The sequence below is a fragment of the Erinaceus europaeus genome, chromosome 9 (genome assembly GCF_950295315.1).
Source record: "Erinaceus europaeus chromosome 9, mEriEur2.1, whole genome shotgun sequence".
NCBI classification, from domain to species: domain Eukaryota; kingdom Metazoa; phylum Chordata; class Mammalia; order Eulipotyphla; family Erinaceidae; genus Erinaceus; species Erinaceus europaeus.
The window spans coordinates 119,695,326-119,718,905 of NC_080170.1; positions in this window are offsets into that span (position 1 = coordinate 119,695,326).

The following is a 23,580-nucleotide window of genomic DNA, read 5'->3' on the forward strand; positions in this document are numbered from 1 at the left end:
CTTACTTAGAGAGCACAAGAGAACCTCAGCATTATTTTGGTATATGCCATGGTGCCAGGAATCGGAACCCTCTGAATGCAAATCCTGTGATCTCCTCCTGACTCACCTCCCCACCACACCGAGCTCCCACACACCCCTCATACTCCGGTATCAACATCCCACGCAACTCTGAAGCACTTGGCACGACTCTGGAATGGGCATTGCTACTTGGAAATTAACTGGACCAAAGATCCCTTCTGGAGTTTGCCAGCGTTCCCACCCGTGCCCTGTATCCTTATATCTGTTCCAGGGACGACCAAAGACCAACCAACCAAAGATGTCATGTTGCATATATCTGGTAGCTATTTATTTTTAAATTAAATCAAATTATTATTATTATTGTCACCAGAGTTATGGATGGGGCTCTGTGATAGCTCACTACAAATCTATTGCTCCAGGCCAATTTTTTATTCCTTTCAATTTTATTTGATAGGACAGAGAAAAATTGAGAGGGGAGTGGGGGAGTTAGAGAGGGAGGAAGAGAAACACCTGCAGTACTGCTTCACCATTCCTGAAGCAGCCCATCTGCAGTTGAGAAGTGGGAGCTCGAACCCCAGGTCTTTGTGCATGGTAATGTGTGCATTCAACTGGGTGAACCACCACCTGGCCCCCTTGGTATATGGAAAATATCACGGAAAAAATTCCACTGTTGTGAACAACGGAGGCCAGGAAAGCTAATCAGCCCTGCCTTAAGGCCTGGTAAAAGGAGGTTGATGAGATTAGGGGGGAGTCAGGTGAGCCTGGGAGGAAGTATTAACATCCCGGAGAGTGGAGGAGGCTTGAAACATCCCCAGAGACCACATAATTAAAGCACAAGAGAGGACAATTCCCTTAGAAAAGGAAAAGGCTGGAGGGAGAGAAGTGTTACCAAGACTGCTCCAGAGAAGCTGTTGGGGTAAGCTCTGTTTTTACAAGGCAGCAAGAGAAAGTCCCTCTCAGAATCTTCTGAGGATCTAATTTCTACCGTGACCCAGACTGCTGGGTGGTTAAGTGCTTATCAGGGGAAAGGCAAGAGAGAAGAGGCCTGTAATGGTTGGGGTAGCTGACTGTGCCTGTCCCAGAGCTGCCAGCAAACGAGCCAATGGGTGTCACTTGGGTAGTGGGGAAGAGTCTGGCTCCTCTCAGACCTGCAGTGTAGACACTCTGGAGAGCCCAGCATAGCAGGTCCCACAGATAAGGAACTTCAAGGTCAAGGCACCAGCAGCAGCCTTAACTGGCTCTTTCATTTTTTTTTTTAACAATCTTTATTTATTGGAAAGAGAAAGCCATAAATCAAGAGAGAAGGAGGTGATAGAGAGGGAGATAGATAGAGAGATACCTGCAGAACTGCTTCACCACTTGCAAAGCTTTCCTCCTGCAGATGGGGTCTGGGGATTCGAGCCCAGGTCCTTGAGCATTGTAACAGGTGTGCTCAACCAGGTGCACCACCACCCAGCCCCCTAGCTGACTCTTTTATTCAGTACTTTCTGTCAGGAAGTCAGGGTTCCATAGGAGGCCCAGATAGATTCAGGAGGACACACATTTCTGTCTGGCATATGACTCCTCAGTCCCCGTCCTGCAACACCCCCTCCCCTGACACCCCCAAAGCTCTCTCTGCTATCTCTTCATATACATATTCCTAATTTAGAGTCATCATTCCTTGCCTTCATATTTTCCTCCGTGATGAGAGAACATATAAACGGGTGAGAAAAATAGAAACGTGATGTCACAGAATGTCTTCTAAACCGAAGCAGAAATCTTCCAGATAACCAGAGAAACCTGACAACTTCTGGAAACAAGTGAACCCTGCCTTCAGGCTAATGAAATCCCAGGGAATGCACACACAGGGGATTTGCACGAAGGGGACTAAGATGGCTGAGCGATGCCACCTTCCTCGGGGAAGGAGAACGAACGGGAGGGCAGGTGCTAAGCTGACAGCAGGTGGAGTGATGGTCAGTGCACTTGGATGCTCATGGGTCCGGCCACTGGAAATCAGCCTCCACGTCTCTCTACACCACCTATGGGTTGCCTTGTTCATTTGGCACATGTAAGGCTTGACCCCAAACCTAGTAATCAGCATCTCCGGGGGCTCGGTTTCAGGAAAGGTGTGTCTGTATTCATTCTACTCCAGAGGGCTCCTCCAAGGCTCCATTTCAGAGGAAGAAAGCAGGATGCAGGGAGAAGACACAGCTGACTCACTGGACACATACTGCATCCACTTAGCAAGGGAATTTCCAACTGTCACCTCAGCCTCGCTAGGGGAGTACTCTGTAGCCCCTGAACCTGGGGGGCAAATGAGTGACACCCAACACTTCTCCTATCTCTTCCACGGAGTGAGTGTGAGGGTACACTGAAGCTTCCATACCACGTGGGTCAGCATCGCTGTTGATAACTCATGCAGTGAGAAGGAAGAGGAAGCAGGGCGGGCTGTGGTGCAAATATCACCACGTACAAGGCCCCACCTCCACCTATGAGGGAGGATCTTAACAGGCAGTGAAGCAGGGCTGCAGGAGGCGTCTCTCTGTGTCTCTCCATCTCTCTCTCTCTCTCCTTCCCTTTCAGTTTCTCTGTCTCTATCCAAAATAAATAAATGTATTCTGAAAGAAAGAAAAGAAACTATTTCCATGGCAGACACAGTTGAGTAAGTGGGGTGTGGGGTTGGGGGCTCCCATTCCTGAGTCCACAGTTCCAGATTGGGGTTCTCGCTAAGTCTTCTAGGCTCTTCTGTCTCTTTCTGCAAGGATGTATGCAAATATGCTGGCTCTATCCTGCTTCAGGCCAAATGGATGGGTCCATATGAAGCCCTCAGGGCTCCAGTGTCCCTCAGCAACTCACCCAAAAGGCCCGAGTGCCATCCCATCCCCTATCTAAAGGTTCCTCTCCAGATACTTCCGGATTCCTCAGCCAGACCATTGCCAAGGTCTGACCTGCCTGCAACACTTCCTCCCATAAGGCTTTGCAGCCCTTATGAGCTGGTTGCTCAGTCATCTTCCTCTTCTGGCACTGCCCACATCCCACATAGGCAGGCAGGCAGGCAGGCAGGCAGGCAGGCAGGCAGGTGCTGTAACAGACCAGCTCTTGGCTGCTTTTAACCTTGGTGGCCCCACCCTCTGGCTCGGTCCTCAATGTGTCTCTTTCAAGACTTCCTCCCTCTCCTTCCAAAGGTTAGGGGGTCTCTGGCCATTCTCTGTCACCTGCATGTTGTCCTTCACTGGGACAGAAGCTAAGGCATAGGATGGAGGACTCTGGCCCAGGTGGGTTTTCAAGAGCACATTACAGCTCTGTGTATCCTTCTCTCTTAAATATTCATTTATCTATTTATTCCCTTTTGTTGCCCTTATTGTTTTATTGTTGTAGTAGTTATTATTGTTGGTGTCATTGTTGGCTAGGACAGAGAGAAATGGAGAGAGGAGGGGAAGAGAGAGGGAGAGAGAAAGACAGACACCTGTAGACCTGCTTCACAGCCTGTGAAGTGACTCCCCTGCAGGTGGGGAGCCGGGGGCTCGAACAGGGATTCTGACGCCGGTCCTTGAGCTTTGCACCACATGTGCTTAACCCACTGCGCTACTGACTGACCCTCTGATTCATACAATTTTTTTTTAAGAATGGGAGCTAATTTCTACCCTAATCCAACTTTCTTGCCCTTTTCTCTACTCTGACAGCATTTTCTCAGACAATATTTTTATCTAGCTTCATGTTAGCTATCAAACTCAAACAAAAACTACCATAGTCGTGGGCCTTTAGAAACATGCCTAAAATGGACTTCCTAGCTTTCTTCCACCCTAAGATCCCTAATCTCATCTGCTCTGTTCCTATTTTTTGGTTTCTGCTCATGAACCATTTTGCCTCACTTTATATCCTGTCACCTTCCAGACACCAAGTTGCAGATGCTACCATGATTCCATACTGACTTTCCTGGGCAGCCGACCTCACCAGTGTGTCCCAGAACCTTACCTCTCCAGAGCCCTACTCACTTGGGAAAGGTAGAAATAGGCCGGATGTATGGATCAGCCTGCCAATGCCCATGTCCAGCGGAGAAGCAATTACAGAAGCCATTTTGCACCCCAGAAACCATTTTGATCCCTACTCCCAGAGGGGGAGAAGTGATAGGAGGAAGAGGATAAGAAGGTTCTGAACTCCAGCTCCATCAAGACCCAGAGAGAGAGGAGGAAAAAGAGAGAGACGTTTGAATGTAGTACTAGGGTTATGTGCGTCTTGGAGAAGAGAGGACTGGACCTGGAAGAAAAAAAGGGGGCAATTATGCACAAATGTAGACAGAATGTTGTAGAGATGACAGTCAACCTACGTCTGCAACCTTGGGAGAACCTCTGTGGCTTATAATGGAGGGACTGGGGATTCAGAACTCTGGTGGTAGAAACGGTATGGAATTATACCCCTGCTGACACGTAATTCTGTAAATCAATATTAAATCATTTATAAAATTTTTTAAAAAATCCCCAAGATCCTAACTCCCTGAGAAAAACAAGCAAACAATAAGAAAGTAAATCATAATGCTGGTATTTTTACAGATGGCTCATCTGCACCCCTTCACCCACACCAAGTATGAGCCTGGAGATATTTTTGTGAAAACAACACTTGTCGTCAGGCTCTTTAAAGGGATGAGAATGGGAGGCTCTAAATGCATTCTAATAGATTTCGAAAATATTCATCATCTTGTGCTGGGAGCGAAGTCCCATTTTGTGGTTCTTCAAGGAGAGCCTTGTTTGTGACAGCCCCGAGGAAAGGCTAGCATTGTGTGGCTTCATTAGATATTCGCTGTGCTAGTGTGAGTGACATGTGTCTTGTCACCAGGGCCCTGCTTCATGCAGATGATGGCTCGCAAGTGTGAGTTCTCCCAAGGACCTGAGGTCCCAGCCGGCCCTGGCACAGTCAGCTGTAATTCACCGATTGGTTCCGCTTTATTAACAGCCTATGAACTTCTCATCAGCTCAGAGGCTGGTCCTGCAACGGCTGGAGCCTAGGGTCCCCTGGCCTGGGAGATGGGCTGGGCCTGAGTGTCCTGGGCTGGGCCCTTTGGACTTTGAACACAGAGAGCTGTGTATTCAGAGAGCAGCCAAGCGCACAGGTGGACCAACAGCCCAGCATATAGAGAATTCCAGACAGGAAGGCTACCCCAGCCAGATTCAGAGATGAAAAGCTAAACTAGACTTGAATCTTTTCCTTTCTTTTCTTTCCTTTTTCCTTCCCTTTTCTTTTCTTTTTTTTCTTTTCCTCTCCTCTCCTCTCTTTTCTCTTCTTTTCTCTCCTTTTCGTTTTCTCTTCTTTTCCGCTTTATTGGGGGGGGGGAATTAATGGCTTATAGTTGACAATAGCATGCAGCACAGTTGGTAAGTGTGTGCCACTTCTCAGTTTTCCACATAACACTCTAACCCCCTCTAGGTCCTCCTTTGCCATCACGTTCCAGGACCTGAACACTCCCTGTCCCCCACCCCAGAGCCCTTTACTTTGGTGCAATACACTAAATCTATCTCTTTTTTTATTTCTAGGTTTGCCTATTTCTTTTTATGAAGACAAGAGGGACCGGACTGCTCGGCCTGGTACACGGCAGTGTTGGAGAACAAACTTGGAGAACAAACCTGGGGCTTCGGACCCACAAGTTCTGTGCTGCCCCTACATGCTGAGCTGTCTCCTTGGCCTATCGGAAAATCAATTAAATTTTTAAAATTTAAACACTTCTTTAAATTTCTATTGTTTCTTTCTTTCCTAACTTCTTCCCTTTTTTTTTTCTTCTCCATTTTGTTGCCCTTGTTGTTACCCTTGTTGTGGTGGTTATTGTTGTTATAGCTGTTGTTGTTGTTGGATAGGACAGAGAGAAATGGAAAGAGAAGGGGAAAACAGAGAGGAGGGGAGAAAGAGAGACACCTGCAGACCTGCTTCACCGCCTGTGAAGTGACTCCCCTGCAGGTGGGGAGCTGGGGGCTGGGATCCTTACCTGCTATGCTACTGCCCAGTCCCCTAATTTTGTGCTTTTCTAATTCTCTCTCTCCTTCCTTTCCTTTCTTCCTACCTTTCTAGAGGCAGAAAGAGAGAGACAGAAAGACAGAGACCACAGCACTAAAGCTTCCTTCAGTGCAGTGAGGGCAGGGCTCAGAGCTGGTCGCACACTTGGCAAAGCAGTGCAGGAAGTGAGCACTAAGTGAGCACTAAGTGAGCACTAAGTGGGCGCTAAGTGAGCGCTAAGTGGGCGCTAAGTGGGCGCTAAGTGAGCTTTTGCACTAGGTCTCACTCCTCAATTTAAAAAATGTGTATCTTTTGGTTTTATTTTATTTTTGTATTGCTGCAGGTTTTAGAGGTACACTGTCAGACCTTTGCAAAATGTATGTTATCCACACCAAACGCAGCACGCAAGCATGCCTTTTCTTCCACTGTAGAACTCTGGACCCCCTCTGTCTTTTTCATTTTAAAATTATTTATTCATTTATTTATATGGAGACAGAAATTGAGAGGAAAAAGGGAGACAGAGAAAGAGACACCTGCAGCACTGTTTCACCATATATGCAGCTTTTCCACTGCAAAGTAGGGAACCAGGGTCTTTGCACATGGTAACATGCACTTCACTGGGTACACCACTGCCCAGCCCAGTCCCCCTCCACCCTGTCAACTCTCTCCCCTGCTTGTCGACCTTGATGCTAGAGTTGAAAGATTTGTCTCTTTTTACTTTGTCCCCTAGCTTTCTTTCTTTTCTTTTTCTTTTTCTTTATTTATTTGTGAAGAAGATAGGCAGAGAGAGGGGGAAAAAAACCAGATGTCTGTACACTCTGGTACATGTACTGCCAGGGATTGAACTCAGGACCTCATGCTTGAGAGTCCTGTGCTCTATCTACTGTGCCACCTCCTGGACCACCTTGCTTTATTTCTTTATAGCTCATATTTGCATGAGATCACTCAATGTTTGCCTTCTTCTTCCTGAGTTCTTTCCTTCAGTGTGTCCCGCACAAAGTAACTTCTGGCTGCCAGGAGGCCACAGCCTAGTGTTGTTTCCTAATGTCTCAGGGAGAAAGAGGAGCTCTCTCCTCTGTCTAGAGCTGTTTTGGGGGTCCTGGTTTCTGGCTGAACAAATGACACCCAGAAGACTGGGAACAGAAGGAGGTAGGGGAGGCTAGAATTGACTTGTAGGAACGATATGCACCTTACCATGGACAGGGCCTGGCTTTGAGTAGAGTTAACCACACAGAAGCCCCGGGAATGGCACCAGGGGAAGCTCCACGGATGGTGCTGTGGTGCTGGGATGTCTCTCTCCTCTATCTCTGTCTCTCTAACATCAGTATGGTCTGAGGGAGGTTGCTGAGCAGAAGGTCCCTGCACACTCATGGTCCCCCATAAAAAATAACAGGAGCCAGGGATTAAGGAGGGCTCTCTTGCCAGGCTAGCTTAGCGGGTGGGAGACAGACGACCAGGGACTCATGGCTGAGCTGGGAAGCAGTATCTCTTTATTCATGTGGAACGCAGAGCAATCTAAGCTACCTCTAATCACAATCCTGTCCTTACATATACTCACCAAGTAGGGTGGAAACAGGATGTGGCGTAGAGAAGGTGGAGCAAAAAGAGACTGGTGGAAATCAGGGTGTGACTACGAGAGGGGGCGGAGCAAAAAGACATCATGAGCCAGTGGGGATTAAACCAGTGCCCTGCAGGCAGGGTGGTGCTTAGTTAACAGTGGTTATGTAAATAGAATACAGTGTTAAGCAGGGGGGATTAAACCAATGAAACAGAAGGGGTCTTAGAAGCAGAATTAGAAGCATACCAACAGTTTCTCTTTAGAGGGTTACTGTCAGGATAACGTTCTCCCCCAACCTCGACTACTCACGGCTTCCATGGGGAAGTGCTGCAGATTAGAACTCACCACCAGGCTCCTGTAGAAAGGGCGTCCCTCCCCCCCATCTGAGTGCATATCAGAAAATGGGGTGCATGCAAAAAAGGGCAGTATTACTTCATTGGTTTTTCTTTTTTCTTTTCTCTTTCTTTTTTTTTTTCCTCCAGGGCATGGTGCCTGCACTACAAATCCACTACTCTTAGAGGCCATTTTTTCCATTTTGTTGCCCTTGCTGTTATTGTTGTTGTTACTGTTGGATAGGACAGAGAGAAATCAAGAGAGGAGGGGAGACAGAGAGGGGGGACAAAGAGAGACACCCGCTTTACTGCTTGTGAAACGACCCCCCCTGCAGGTGAGGAGCTAAGGGCTCAAACCGGGATCCTTACATCTGTCCTTGTGCTTCTTGCTACGTGCACTTAACCCGCTGTGCTACTGCTCGACCCCCAATTTATTGATTTTCCTTTTGACACCAGGTTTAGGGCTAGGGCTCTGTGACAGCAGGACACCATGGTTCTTGATGGACACTGCTCAATCTATTCCTTTCTCTCTTCTTTCCTTTTAAAGAATGAAAGACAGAAAGAGATAGAGAGGGGAAGAGACAGAGGAGAGACATCTGCAGTTGCTTCACCACTCCTGAAGCTTCCCCCAGCTGGGGCAAAAGCATTTTGCAGACACTCATGCAAAGCTAGGGAACTGTGCCCATGTGGAAACCACTGTATTGTAAACCATTGACACCCCATCCCCACCCCCAAAAGAGAGACAAACTAGTGATTCCCAAACTTTGCAACTAGAACTCACCCACCCCATTTCTCCAGATGCTGTCTGAGATTTAGCAGTTCACCTCCATCTTACCCACCTCCCCAGAAGCTCTGGCGGTGGACACACTGATCACACCAACCAGCCTGGGGTGGTAAAATACTCCTGGGTGCAAAAGGAAACAGAAACCATGTGCAGAGTGAAAGCAGTTGCTCAAGCCTGATGCTGCTGGAGGCAGCCTGCCAGCAGGCAGGACCAAAAAGAAAGCCCCTCTTCCCCCACCAAGACAACCCAAGGGAGGAATCAGGGATCTTCTTCTTGGTCCTTGCAACTGTTTAGTTTTCCCGAGTCTCTCTAGAATTCGGAGAAGAGCCATGTTTATGCAGCAAAACAACCCAAAGATGATCAAGAAGCATCATCCATCCATCCATCCATCCATCCATCCATTCACGCAAGCATTCAAGGTGTTTCCAGGACTTTCTATGGCCCAGGCACAGTCCTAGGCCCCAAGAACAGAAGTGCATATGCTTCAGTATTGGAGAAAACAGGAAGCAAAACCCACAGGACAAGGGGGTGGTTCTTACAGGGCTGGGACAAGGCGCAAAGCTGCCTGCTGGGCGTGAATGAAAGAGGCTGGAGGGAGGGGTTTCCCAGGAGGGGAGACTGTAGAGGCAGTGGTCTGGGGAGGGGTGAGGTTGAGATGATGCAGAGAGGGGCCTGGGGCCTCTGTGATCAGGCTGAGGGTGGGGTGGAAGAAAGGCCCTGCGGGGTCTGGAAGGCAGGTGTACCTCCTGTCGTTTGGGGACTTCTCTCTTTTTCTCTCTCACTGTCTCCAGAGCTCTCCTCCCTGCAAAAAGTTGCTGGACCACTCTTATTTCTTTCTCTATTCATTTAGTTATTTTTCTGTGAGAAAGGAAGAGGCCAGAGCACTGCTCATTTCTGGAATATGGTAATGCTCGGGATTGAACTTGGGACCATATGCATGCAAGCCCTGCACTTTACCACTGAGCTAACTCCCAGGATTTTAGGCCTGAGGTTCTGATAACTACCTCAATTCTTACCTTTGTCAAAGGGCTAAACGTTCTCTCTCTCAAGGCAAGTAAAAGTGTCCCCCAAATGTCCTGGGTCCACCATGGAAACTGAGAAGGGATGTCTGTTATTAGTTGCAGGGCACTTCTTCTGATCTCCTCCTGCAGTGACAGACAGCTGTCATGTCATGGAAACAAAGTCCTAATGGGGGGATGAAGGAGTGTGGAGCTGGTCCTAAACTCAGTCTCCATGCCATGTGGGAAGACAGACAGCCACTCTCCACAGCTGCACCCTCTCCCTTCCTATTGGAAGGAGTGGGGGGCTGATGGAGATCAAGTGGAGAATTCTGGAATGTTCTAGCATTCCAGCAACCATGCGGCAAGACTGGGCCCCATCCTGAAAAGAAACTCTGGTGACCCAGAGTCACCCTTTGCACACTTCCTGGGAAGGGCTTTCTCTGCCTCCTCCCCCCTCTGCCTCCCCCAACACACACACACACACACACACACACACACACACACACACGAGCCAGGCAGAGACATGACATGAAAGAGAAAAAAGGGTCTTTCCCTGTCTGTCTCCATCTGGGCCCTGGGCTGGTTCTGACTCTCTTTGGGCTTCAGTTTCCTCCCCTTAAAGAATGGGCAGTTTTCCTCTCACCCTGACGGGGATTCTGGAAGGCTGAAGGGGAGATGGTCAGTTACAAAAGCAGCTTGCATCCACCTGCAGGGGGCAGCTTCATGAGCAGTAAAACAGGGCTGCAGGTGTCTCTCTCTCCTTCTCTATCTCTCCCTTCTCTCTTAACTTCTTTCTGTACTACTGATAAAATAAAATTAGTATCTTTTTGAAAAAGAAAGCAGTTTGAAAACATAAAGCAAAAAGATGCATGTAGAAATTATTGTATTCACTGTCGAATGTAAAACACTAATTCCCCCATAAAGAAATTAACAACAACAACAAAAAAGCAAACAGAGTCTGAGGGTGGTCCCCCGGCAGATGCTAGCCCCACCCCTGTTGGCCAGAACGGGCCTCTGGGCCGCCACTAAGCAGCTGTCCTCAAGCCCTGGGCTTCTGCATGGCCTGCCCAGAGCCAGCGCTGCTACCCACAGAGACATTGGGCAATCTTGGGGTTGCCACACTACTGACAAGATGTTCTGAGCAACTGACAGAGCCGGGGAAGGTGGTGCGTCCCTGTCCCCACCTTTCTAGGAACTGTTTTAAAAAGAGAAGATTGGGGGTGGGGTGGGGACAGAGGAGGGGCTCTTATCTCTCTCTCCGCCAGATTGATCTTTGCACCCTGTTCTCAGCTTTCCAGTCCAGACTCATCTTTGCCAGCCCCCCCCCCCCCGCCCCCGTCTCACAGCAGTACTGCTGTCCCCTTACATTCCTTCCTTTTAATTTACTTTATTTTTAAAAGTTTACTTGTTTGTTGACATCTGAGAGAAGGGAGAGAGAACCAGGGTATTATTCTGGCAAATACGCTACTGGGTGTCCAACTTGCAACCTCACACCTACAAGTCAGTCTACAGCTCTGCCCAGGGCACCACCTCCTGAGCTGCTGCTTTCTTTCTCCGTTTATTTATTTATTGATTTATTCATTTATTTGTTTTGCCACCAGGGTTATTGCTGGGACTCAGTGTCTTTTCTATTTTGACAGGACAGAGAGAAATTACAAGGAAAAGAAGAAATAGAGGAGAGAGAGACTCCTGCGGTCTTGAATCACTAGAAGCAGGTGGGAACTGGGGGGCTTGAACCTGGGTTCTTATGGATGGTAACATTCGTGCCCTATGGGTGTACCACCACTCAGGCCAGCATCTCTCTCTCTCTCTCTCTCTCTCTCAGCAGTGCTAGGAACACACTAGGGCCTCACACATGGACAATACCACAGCCACCAAGTTGGCACATTGTTTTTCTTCTCTATTTTTTAGGGGTGGAGAGACACCAAAGCCCAAACCCACCATCCATGGGATTCTACCTGTTTGGTTTTTTTTTTTTAATTTTATTGTTGTAGTTATTGTTGTTGTTATTGATGTCATCATTGTTGGATAGGACAGAGAGAAATGGAGAGGGGAAGGGAAGACAGAGAGGGGGAGAGAAAGACAGACACCTGCAGACCTGCTTCACCGCCTGTGAAGCGACTTCCCTGCAGGTGGGGAGCTGGGGGCTCAAACCAGGATCCTTATGCCAGTCCTTGCGCTTTGAGCCATGTGTGCTTAACCTGCTATGCTATCGCCTGACTCCCCCACCTGTTTTTTTTTCATCCTTGATGCTATCCAGGATGCTCCAAGATGTTGCTGGGGATCGAACCCAGGGCCTCCCACATGCAAGACCTGTTTTCTATGCACCGAACTCACCTGCCACTCTGCCTCATCTCACATCCCTTCCATCTGCCAAACTCTCCCCCAAGAGGACCGGCTACAAGCAATCTCTCCTTCTAAGCACCAAGGCCCAGGCCCGGCCCTCTGGCTCCAGCAATTCCATCTCCGGCACATGTGAATGTCATAAACATTTCGAGTCCCACCTGGAGCTATTGCCTCCCACCCCCCAGCCCCCCCAGCACTGTAACAAGCTCGGTGTCTGGGGACTGAGGGCTATGGCAGCTCAGATTCCCTCCCTCCCCTGGCCCCACCAGGTAACCTGATACTTCTAATAGCATGTGTGCACCTCCTATGCCCAAGCAGCTTGGTTCAGGGCTCTACTCCCAGACAGAAGTCGATCAGCTTGATACGTGCAGCCTCTGCTCCCTTTCATGGGCGTTTAGTAAGCACCCAGGAGGCACGGAGCCATGGCATCAGGCTGCAGCAGAGAACATGGGAGCCCACTCCCAAGGGTGGAAGAACAAGGGAGTAGGTGAGAAAGTGACAAGGCTGGCTCAGCACCCCTCATCCCCCCCCCCCAAAAAAAGAAAAACCAGCATCAGAGGGAGTGACATTGTGGCCAGCCAGCAGGGAGGGGACATCTCGAGGGTCCAGGGTTCATATCTGCACTCGGGGCTCAGTGGTGAGATGACATGGGGCGAGGCTTCCAGCAGAAGGCAGATCGGGGACAGGGATCCTCAGGAGGACAAATCTTGGTACCTTTGCCCTCTGTCCTCCCCCACTCCAGGCAATCACACACACACACACACCCCAGTCTCAACAGTCCCCCACCTGCCCCACCTTCCTGGGATCATACATATCCCCGGTCTAACGTTCATCTGTCTGTCTGTCTGCTTTGCCAACATGCAATGCCCCTTACTGTGGGACTATGTGGAAGCTTGGTAGAGCTTAGGGGAGCTCTCCCATCCTTGGGTGGAGATCTGGAAAGACACCCCACTTGTTAGCCTGTCTCCTTAGAGATGAGCCAAGAGGGAAAAGTCTCCCAGACTGTTTCTCCTTCTTAGTCCCTCAAGCTCACAGATCCTACAGGCCGCTCACACTTAAGTTTCTCCCTGCTAAGAGGCCAAATAGTTGCCTGCTTTAAGGTTCATTCAAAGTTCATGAAAGTCACTCAAAGTTCACACATCCACTTCACCTTTTGATCACAAAGGAGAACACACTCTATCATACACCTCCCCAACACCAGACAGAGAACCCCCCCAAATCTTATTTCCTTATATTCCTTGATATCTATGATTTACATCACGCCTTGTTTTTCTTTTCTCTACCTCACCTTACTGGCTTAACCCCTATGCTTCTCTCAAATGCCTTTGGATAATTAACCTGCCTGCATGGAGACTAATTGTCTTGACCTTTATGTATCTGCATCAATTCTTGTCATACTAGCCCTTTACCATAGGGGCAAGCTGACCTTTAAGAAACCTGTAATTTCTGACATATTTGAAAAATGTTCTTTGTTTAACTTTCTATATAAACCCAAACCCACCTTCAAATAAACGAGTGTTTGTACCAAAATACTCCCCAATGCCTCCTGTCTAGATCTCTAGGCCCCTTAGAGCCACAGAGGGAGGGTCGGTGACTTGCCTCCTGGCTGGATCCACTCCAGGGAAGTGCCAGCACCGTACTAAGGGGATCCCACTCTAGCCATTTCTTTGTCCTTTTTAACCCCCAAACAACTTTGCTTTTTCTTTAAATATGGTTGACAGCCAGAAGCACACATCAATCCCACCAATCTGTCTTCATCCTCCATCACAGGGCACTGGGCCCAACCCTTCTAACAGTCCCTGCTCCCCTCCACACAACTCTTTCCTCCTTCCAGTAGAGATCTTGCATTTGCTGCAATAAATCACAGCTACTGGAAGTTTCAGCTGTTTTCTGTTTCTTTTCTTTAAAAATATTTTTATTTTATTTTATTTTATTTTATTTTGCCTCCAGGGTTATTGCTGGGACTCGGTGCCAGCACTGCAAATCCACTGCTCCTGGAGGCTATTTTCCCCCCATTTTTGTTGCCTTTGTTGCTCTTGTTGTTATTATTGTTATTGATGCTGTTGTTGTTGGATAGGACAGAGAGAAATGGAGAGATGAAGGGAAGACAGAGAGGGGGAGAGAAAGATAGACACCTGCAGACCGGTTTCACTGCTTGTAAAGTGACTTTCCTGCAGGTGGGGAGCCAGGGGCTCAAACCAGGATCCTTATGCCGGTCCCTGCGCTTTGCGCCACCTGCACTTAACCCACTGTGTTACCACCCAACCCCTCAAAATATTTTATTTTTAAAAGAGAGAGAGAGGGAGAGAGAGAGAGCAGCTAGAGTCCTGTTCAGCTCTGGCTTATGGTGTTGCTGGGAATTTAATCTGAGACCTCAGAGCCTCAGGCAGGAAAGACTTTTGCAGAACCACTGTGCTATTTCCCCAGCCCAATTCTGCTTTGCAAGTGGGGACTGGGGGACTGGAACCTGGGCCCTTGAACAATGTAACATGAATGTTCAACCAGGTGCACCACCACCCTTTCTTTGCTATTTAAATCTCATCTCTGAGGGAGACCACTCAGTATTTCTCCTCTAATCTTCACTGAGCTAGACAGAATTATAAATTTCATTTAACAGAGGAATTAGCCAAGGTCCAGGGAGAGGCAGGGATGGGTTTGAATCTGAGCTTTTGAGTCCTGTAGCCTGCCACACTCTCCAGCAGCTGAGTTATGAAGGAGTGAGCTGACAGGGGCGGGGGCTATTAGTCAGTTAGGTTGTCCTTACAAAGACCCTAGACCAAGGCATGAATGTGTTGCCTGGTGGCTGAAGGTGTTTGCAGGACACTCCCCCCCACCCCAGCTTTTTTTCTTTTAATTTGAAAGAACAGAAAGAAATTGAGAAGTGGAGGAGGGAGAGAGAGAGAAAGAGAGAAAAAGACCTCAGCCCTGCTTCACCACTAGTGAAGCGTCCCCCCTGGAGGTGGGGAGCGGGCTTTGAATCCAGATCTTTGCACGTGATAACATGTGTACTCTACTGGGTGTGCCACCGCCCAGCCCCCTGGGAATAAATGTTTATCACTCCCATTTTACCGATGAGAAAACTGAGACTGCACCCAGAGTTCTTGAAAACAGAGCTGAGGTCACAGAGGAAGGGCTCCCCCAGATCCAGGCATCAAGTCTGATCTTTGAAATGCACAGGTAGGCTGGGGTCTCGGAGCAGAACATCGTTCGAATGCACTAGCCAAAGAGATTTGCATGTTTAAGGCAGACAGTCTTCCCCATCCTGCTTCATATTTATTTCCAGGTCAGAGGAAGGAGGGTACCCCGCCACCCCAGCTTCAGTCTCCTTAGCTGCACCCCAGGAAGCCCTCACACTGCTTTTCTGTCCCCTCGGGTGGGCTCATCAAGAGTCAGAGCCAGACACCGGCTCCTCCAGATGGGGAAGGACTGCAAGCCAACAGGCAAACAACAGGTGAGCTCTGAACAGTCCCCCTCTGTGCCTCCGCCAGCGTGTCTGCCCAGGCTGCTGACCGCAGGCCACACTGACTTCCAGAACCTTCTGTCTCTGCAGGTGTTTTCGGAACTTGGCCTCAGTGCTTCAGTGACCCATATTTTATTACCTTTCAGGTCGCCTCTGATTCATCATTCACTCCTTTCTGAAGAGCAAGAATGAAAGTTTTGCAGCTCAGCGGCCCCCGGTCTCTCTCTCCATTCTTTCTCTCAAACACATCGGCCTGTTTGTTCCTTTTTTCATCTCCCAGCTTCCTGTTGCATTCTGCCCCTTTCAATGGGGAAAGAGTGCAACCGGATGGCTGGACCCAGTGTGGGGAATGACTTCAGAGCCACCTTTGTTCCTTCTCATTCCTTTAAGCACCCTTGGCCCCCTCGTCTCTATGAAAGGAGCTGGGTTTTTGGAACATTGAGCAGGAGAGAGATGCTGTAGCCAGAACCGCTCACAGCTTTTCAGGCTGCCTGAGACTCTGGGCTAAAGTGCCAATTTTTTTTTTCCTCGCTACAAAACTAACCATGACATTAGACAGTGTGTAATAAATTAGCCACAGCCTTTCAAGCAAATTGTCTCTTTTCATTGTTATTAGTGTAAGCCTTGGGGACACTTGGCTTCAGCTACTGACTTTGGGGAGACAGCCGGAAGATTTTTGTTTTTGCTCCCAAATCAACTCTTTGGATGACAAGCAAGATTCATGGGTGATATCTGGCTTCTTATGCCCAGTGATGCTTACTCAGAGATCCGTTTCTGCACCGGAATCTGACACTATGCTCTGATGTCTGTATGTGACAGAAACCATGTCCAGTCAAACCTTCCTTAATACATCAAAATACTCTTCTTTTTTGTAATGTTTTGAATGTGTCTACTTGCAGTTTCTTTTAAAGAACTGTCTTTTGACACACACACACACACACACACACACACACACACAGTGAATTACTGAAATGTATTACTATAGACATCTAGGGAACATGTGACATTTTAGAATATGGCACATATTATATAGAAGCAATCGGATTTTTCATTGTTAGTGCTCCTGAATTTGAAGGAGAGAGAGCAAGCATATGCTCTTCAGTCTAAGCTGTGTCACCAACCCCCAAATCAAGCTTTTCTGCTTAAAAAAATAAATCTGAAAAAAAAAGTCCCAGTGCTACCAAGCTTCTCTTTCCCACTGGTCTGCCCTTTTAACTTTCCTCTGAAAACAAGTCACAAGACAAATTTGGACTCAGAAATCATCTTAAGTCATAAGTTTCATTAAAAGTCAGATCTAAATGACACTTGTTACAAAAATAAAATGCAATGAATGCCCCTATAATACTTGTTTTGACATCCAATACATTTGATTATCTTCAGTATTCAAATCAGAACAGAGAGCTTTGCATCATTGCTTCTGAGGTTTGGATAAATGGGGTAGTTATGGATCTTTTGTAATAACAATACAAGTAACTATACTTTCCATCCGTGTCCGTCTGACATCTCAGTTAACACACACTCTTTGCAGAGAAGGAACAGAACTTGTACCCTTTGCAATTTTCCCAGCAGAAAATGACTTACTCTCAACTGTTCTCTGTGACTTAGACTCTGCAGAGATGGCTCCCAGCTAGGAGGGCCCATTTGTCTGTTAAGGAGCTTTTCTTTGTTTGTTTGTTTGTTTGATTTCAGGCAAGAGAAAGTGGTCAAAGTTCATCAGCATCCTCTCCTCACCCTTCCTCTCTCCTCCCCTCTGCTACTCCCCAAAAGAAATTGAGGGCCTCTGGCTGTGTGAATCCTTCCTCAGTCTCTTGTTGTAGGCAGAGGCGCATTGTGTTGGGTTGGGATGGGTTCACTTGCACTTGTCACAGCAATAGCATGGATTTTAGCACCCCTTGGTTAATTTAAACCTTCCAAAGAATGTGGACCTTCTAAGAAGAAGGCAGCACTTGGCAGTGTGAACTCCATTCTTTCCCCCAGGTCTAAGCCCCAGCCGGTTAGCCAGCAGTGACAGCATTTTCCACTTAGCTGTCAGGGGACAGTCTCTGGGAAAAGGACAGGGCACTTCAAGACAAAGGTGGACAGGCGACCGTGCTTACAAGGAGCTAAGTAGCTTGCTTCACACAAAACTCACAGCTCCTCTTAACACACTCACGGGCAGCTCAGGTCCCTATTGTTTGTATTTTTAAAAGCTAGGTGCTCCAAATCAAAGGTGGACAGCAGGTTAGGAGAAACAAGAAGAGGGGGTGTGTACCTACAAAGAAAAGGAACACACACACACACACACACACACTCACACACCACAGCCCCTCAGGCAAAGACAAGAGCGGTTGTTATGGCGGAAGCCAGTTGCTCCCCAAGTATGTCCTGAATGTGGGAGACCACCGCAGCTGCCGCCCTGAGACAGCCCATGGGGTTCCTGCCAGGGACAAGAATGCCTTGCGGGTCCCTGCCAGCCGTCACACTTTGCATGCCACTGGAGCGGCCATCCCAGTCGCCAGCTTGATGAGCGCCAAATCCTGTGTCCAAGCTGGGCCGGGCCGGGGGCTCTCTTCTGGGGCCTCTTCAAGAGCACTGACCGGCTCACCCACCTGACTGTGACCTTGGCCAGGAGAGAGGGGGTGTTCCTCCTTCCCCAAGTGGAGATGCAGGGAGGTCCAGAACGAAAAGGGGCCCTGAGGGGACACCCACAATCAGAAAGGACACAGGGCATGGAAGGGGGGGCGGGTGATGATTGGAAGAGCAGCATGTGCTGGGAATCAAGGGGCACACAGGCTGGGGTGCAGGGCCCTGTGTCCTGGGGGTTTGTATCTGTCTTATGTGCCTGTTTTTCCCTGCTGCCCAGGAATGTCTCTGATTCCCATCTAGGGCCTGGGCAGAGGAGGAACCCTGGAGCTGCCCCAATCTGGAATCTTAGGGCAGAAAAGGTCTCCGGGTGAGGGCTGACATTGTCACAGGGGGTGGGGGTGGGGGGCTGGTGCCAGAATCACAGGGGTGGGATTGTGGTGATGTTTCACTGGGAATGTGGCTGAAGCCCACCCACTCATCCCTGCTGGCGTGGCCTCAGTTGCCCTTCCATAGCTCCATCCACCCGTCCACCACCACTCCCCAATGTTCCCCAGCAGTCCTTTTCTCCTCTTTTTGAAAGCCTGGTTCAACCAGAGGGAATTTGGGAAATTGATGCCGCAGCACTTTCTTCTGACTCTAATTGCTAACCAAGCCCACAAGCCCACCTCCTCAGCCTGGAACCTTGTTTTCATTATCTAAAGCAGGAAGGAAAAAAAAAAGCCCAGTTAGGGCAAATGACCTCACCAGTGTGTCCCAGAATCTCACCTCCCCAGAGCCCTATCCCACTAGGGAAAGACACAGGCTGGGGGTATGTATCCACCTGCTAACACCCATGTCCAGCAGAGAAGCAGTTACAGAAGCCAGTACTCTCCCCTTCTGCACTCCCAAAAGAGTTTTGGTCTATATTTTTACTCCCAAAGTGGAAAATGTCAGGGGAAGATGACCAGAGGGCTCTCTACTCCCATTCCACCAGGACCCAGCAGGAGAAGAGGAAAAACAGGAGGGACATTCAGAAGTAGTAACAGGTGTGGGTGTAACATAGAAAGGAAGAAAAAAAAAGAGCAATATAAGTATGAGTATAAAAATGAGCAATATAAGTATGGGTAGGTATAGAAATAATAGTCAACTCATGTCTGTGGCCTTGGGAGAACTACCGCAGTTTCCAATGGAGGGAGTGGGGACACAGAGCTCTGGGGGTGGGAATGGGATAGAATTATACCCCTTGTTATCTTATAATGTTGTAAATCAATATTAAATCACTAATAAAAAATGCCCAGCTCGCCAGGCTTGTATGAGAACAAATATATACAGCAGTGTCCATAAAAAATAAATGCTTTGGGAGTCCGGCGGTAGCACGGAGGGTTAAGCTCACATGGCGCAAAGCACAAGGACCGGCCTAAGGATCCCGGTTCAAGCCCCTGGCTCCCCACCTGCAGGGGAGTCGCTTCACAGGTGGTGAAGCAGGTCTGCAGGTGTCTCTCTTTCTCTCCCCCTCTCTTTCTTCCTCTCTTCTCTCCATTTCTCTCTGTCCTATCCAACAATGATGACATCAATAACAACAACAATAAAAACAACAAGGGCAACAAAAGGGAAAATAAATATAAATAAATAAATAAATAAATGAATGCTTTGAGGAACTGTCCTGCACTGCTGTTGGGAATGTAGATTGGTCCAATCCCTGCGGAGAGCAGTCAGAAGAACTCTCAGAAGGCTAGAAGTGGACCTACCCTACAACCCTGCAATTCCCCTCCTGGGGATATATCCTAAGGAATCCAACACATACATTCAAAAGAATTTGTGTATACCTATGTTCAAAGCAGCACAATTTGCAATAGCCAAAACCTGGAAGCAATCCAGATGCCCAAGAACAAATAAGTGGCTGAGCAAGTTGTGTTATATATACACAGTGGAATACTACTCAGCTATTAAAAATGGTGACTTCACCTTCTTCAACCCATCTTGGATGGATCCTGAAGAAATTGTAGTAAGTGAGATAAGTCAGAAGCAAAAGGTGAATATGGGATGATCTCACTCAGACAGAAGTTGAAAAACAAGATCAGCAGGGAAAACACTGAGCAGAACTTGGACAGGAATTGGTGTGCTAAGCCAAAGTAAAAGACTCTGGGTGGGGGGTGTGTGTATTATTATGTGTATTATTATTATCATCTGGAACATGATGGCAGAGGAGGACCTAGTGGGGGTTGTATTATTATGTGGAAAACCTGGAAATGTTACACATGTGAAAACTATTGTATCTTACTGTTGACTGTAAACCATTAATCCCCCAATAAAGAAAATTTTTTTAAAAATGCTTTGAGGGGGAGTCGGGCGGTGGCGCAGTGGGTTAAGCGCACGTGGCGCAAAGCGCAGGGACCGGTGTAAGAATCCCGGTTCGAGCCCCCGGCTCCCCACCTGCAGGGGAGTCGCTTCACAGGCGGTGAAGCAGGTCTGCAGGTGTCTATCTTTCTCTCCCCTCTCTCTCTGTCTTCCCCTCCTCTCTCCATTTCTCTCTGTCCTATCCAACAACAAAGCAACGTCAACAATGGCAATAATAACCGCAACGAGGCTGCAACAACTAGGGCAACAAAAAGGGGAAAAAAAAATGGCCTCCAGGAGCGGTGGATTCATGGTGCAGGCACCGAGCCCAGCAATAACCCTGGAGGAAAAAAAAATGCTTTGAGGGGCCAGGCAGTGGCACACTTGGTAGAGCCCACACACTACAGTGTGCAAGGACCCAAGTTCAAGCCCCCGTCCCCATTCTCACCTGCAGGGGGGTAGGGGTAGGGGAGCTTCATGAGAGGTGAAACAGTATTATATTACAGGTGTCTTTCTGACTCTAGATGTGGTCGGGAATGCCGAGTAGAGCCGGAGGTGGCAAGCAGAGACTCCAGTCTGCTGAGAGGGTGAGCTTGGACGGGCAGAAATGAGAACAAAGCTATCTGAGACTCAATAAACCCATCCATGGCCTCTGAGAGCAGGGACAGCTGTCATGGTGGCCAGCTCTCTCTCTCTTTAATACTTATGTTTTTATTATTGGATAGAGACAGTGAGAAATTGAGATGGGAGGGGGAGGTAGAGAGGGAGCAAGACAGAGATAACACCTGCAGCCCTACTTCACCACTCCTGAATCCTTCCCCCTGCAGGTGGGGACCAGGGGTTTGAACCTGGGTCCTTGTGCACTGTATGGTGTGCACTTAACCAAGTGCACCATGACTGGTGGCCAGCTCTTCAGTACATAACCTTTTTCTCTCCCCCAAAGAGAGAAGCCAGGTGGAGGAAATTCAAATTCTTTCTGTTGCTGTTAATCCCAGCACTGCCAAGTAGAACTTCCCACAGTGATGGGAACATTCCCTCCTGCTCCTCAGCCTCTTCTTCTTCCTCCTCCTCAAGAGACAGAGAGAGAGAGGGAGAGAGGGAGAGAGAGGGAGAGAGGGAGAGAGAGGAAGAGAGGGAGAGAGAGAGAAAGAGAGAGAGAGGGAGAAAGAGAGAGAGAGAAAGAAAGAGAGAGGGAGAGAGAAAAAGAGAGAGGGAGAGAGAGAAAGAGAGAGAAAGAAAGAGGGAGAGAGAGAAAGAGAGAGAGAGGGAGAGAGAGAGAGAAAGAGAGAGAGAGAGAAAGAAAGAAAGAGAGAGGGAGAGAGAGAGAGAGAGAGAGAGAAGGACCATAGCACCAAAGCTTCCTTCCATGCTTGGCTGGAACCTGAGTCACACACATGACCAAGGAAGCTACTTCAGCAGCCCATTGACGGACACCTTCTATCAGTTCTGTCCTGCCGATGGCTGACCAGTAGTCACCTGAACCCAAGCTCGAGCAGCTGCAGAACTAGAGTGCTGACTTCATTCAATCCTGTGAATTAAATGGAAGCAAGTAGGGGCGGGTGGTGGCTGAGGATTGGATGCCTGAGGTTTACTCCATTGGGCTGTGTAAGGAATATAAACAGCCTTGGAAAGAGGAAGTCACCTGTCTCCAAGGACTGCCACCTTATTTAGAGAAGAGATTGAGTCAGCCCCACCCTGGGCTGATATGAATGGGGCGGGGGGGGGGGGAGTGGTGGTTGTTGAAGTTTGGTTTCCTTCTGCCACTTTTCCTTGTGAGGCTTCTGCTTCAGCAAGTCACCTGTAGAACAAACACACTTGCCTTGGTGGTGGTGGTGGTGGTGGTGGTGATGGTGATGCTGGTGGTGGTGGTGAAGAAAGTTGCCTCCCCCCACCATGCTTCTTAGCTCTTAAAAATCTTTTTAATGGACCAGGCAGGCTGGGTGGGAGGTGAGGAGTAGGAAGTAGCCTTGCTGCCTGCTGGCAAATCACATATTTACATTTTTCTATTTATTTTAATCAGTCCAGAGCACTGCTCAGCTCTGGCTAATAGGAATGCTGGGGATTGAACCTGGGCCTTCAGTGTCTCAGGCATGAGAGTCTTTTGCAGAACCACTATGCTTTCTCCCCAGGCCTATATTTTATTTTAGCTAGCTGGGGAGATAGATAGCATAGCAGAGAACTGCTCAGCTCTGGCTGAGTGCTGGGGGGTGAACCTGGGACTTCAGAGCCTCAGGTATGAAAATCTTTTGCAGAGAACTTGGACTGGAGTTGGTGTATTGCCCCAATGACAAAGACTCTGGGGCTGGGGGAGGGTTCAGGTCCTGAAACATGATGGTAGAGGAGGACCTAGTGGGGGTTGTATTGTTATGTGGAAATGTTATACATGTACAAACTGTTGTGTCTTACTGTTGACTGTAAGCCATTAACCCCCGATAAATAAATAAATAAATAAATAAAAATAGAAATAGAAAAATCTTTTGCAGAGTCATTATGCTGTTTTCCCTCAGCTTAATCTTTATTGTTTTTAATAGAAGAATGGGAGATGGAGAGGGAGGGAGAGAGAGATACACCTGAGCACAGCTCAGCTCTGGCTGATAAGGGTGCTGGGGATTGAACCTGGGACCTCAGAGACTTAGGCATGAGAGCCTCCTTGCATAACTATTAAGTTATCTTCCCCCCAGCCCGACAAATCACATTTGTAAAACATCAACATGCACGTGCACAGCGGCATCCTTCAGAACAGCCCCCAGAGGAAAAGCCACTCAACATGCCCACTGCGGCAGAGAAATGGGTTTAAAAAAAAAAAAAAAGGTGCAATGTGGCGCAGACAGCCAACGGAATAGGATTCAGCCTGGAAAGGGAAGCAACTCCAAACTCCAAAAAGGAAAGTTTCACTTTGCAGGAGCAGAAAACAACAAAACAAAACCAAAAACGCTCTGAGGCCCGGTTGCACCATCTTGAATGCGGTCAACGCAGGTGAAACGGACATTTCCAAGTGACCACCGTGCTGTTGTGTATTTAGGCTTCAATTTACACCCAGAAGCAGACAGGCCAAGTAGGCATCCAAGCTAGAGGCAGGTAGGCAAAGCGCGCGGGGTGGGGGGTGGGAGGCTGCGGTAGCGTGCGTTCAGCCAGCTCCAGCACAATCTGGGGGGTGTACCTGTATAGGAGGGCTGGGGTGTGGAGGGGGGGGTGCTGTGGGACTCCTCCAGCCCCCGGACTCACAATGACCTCTTTGA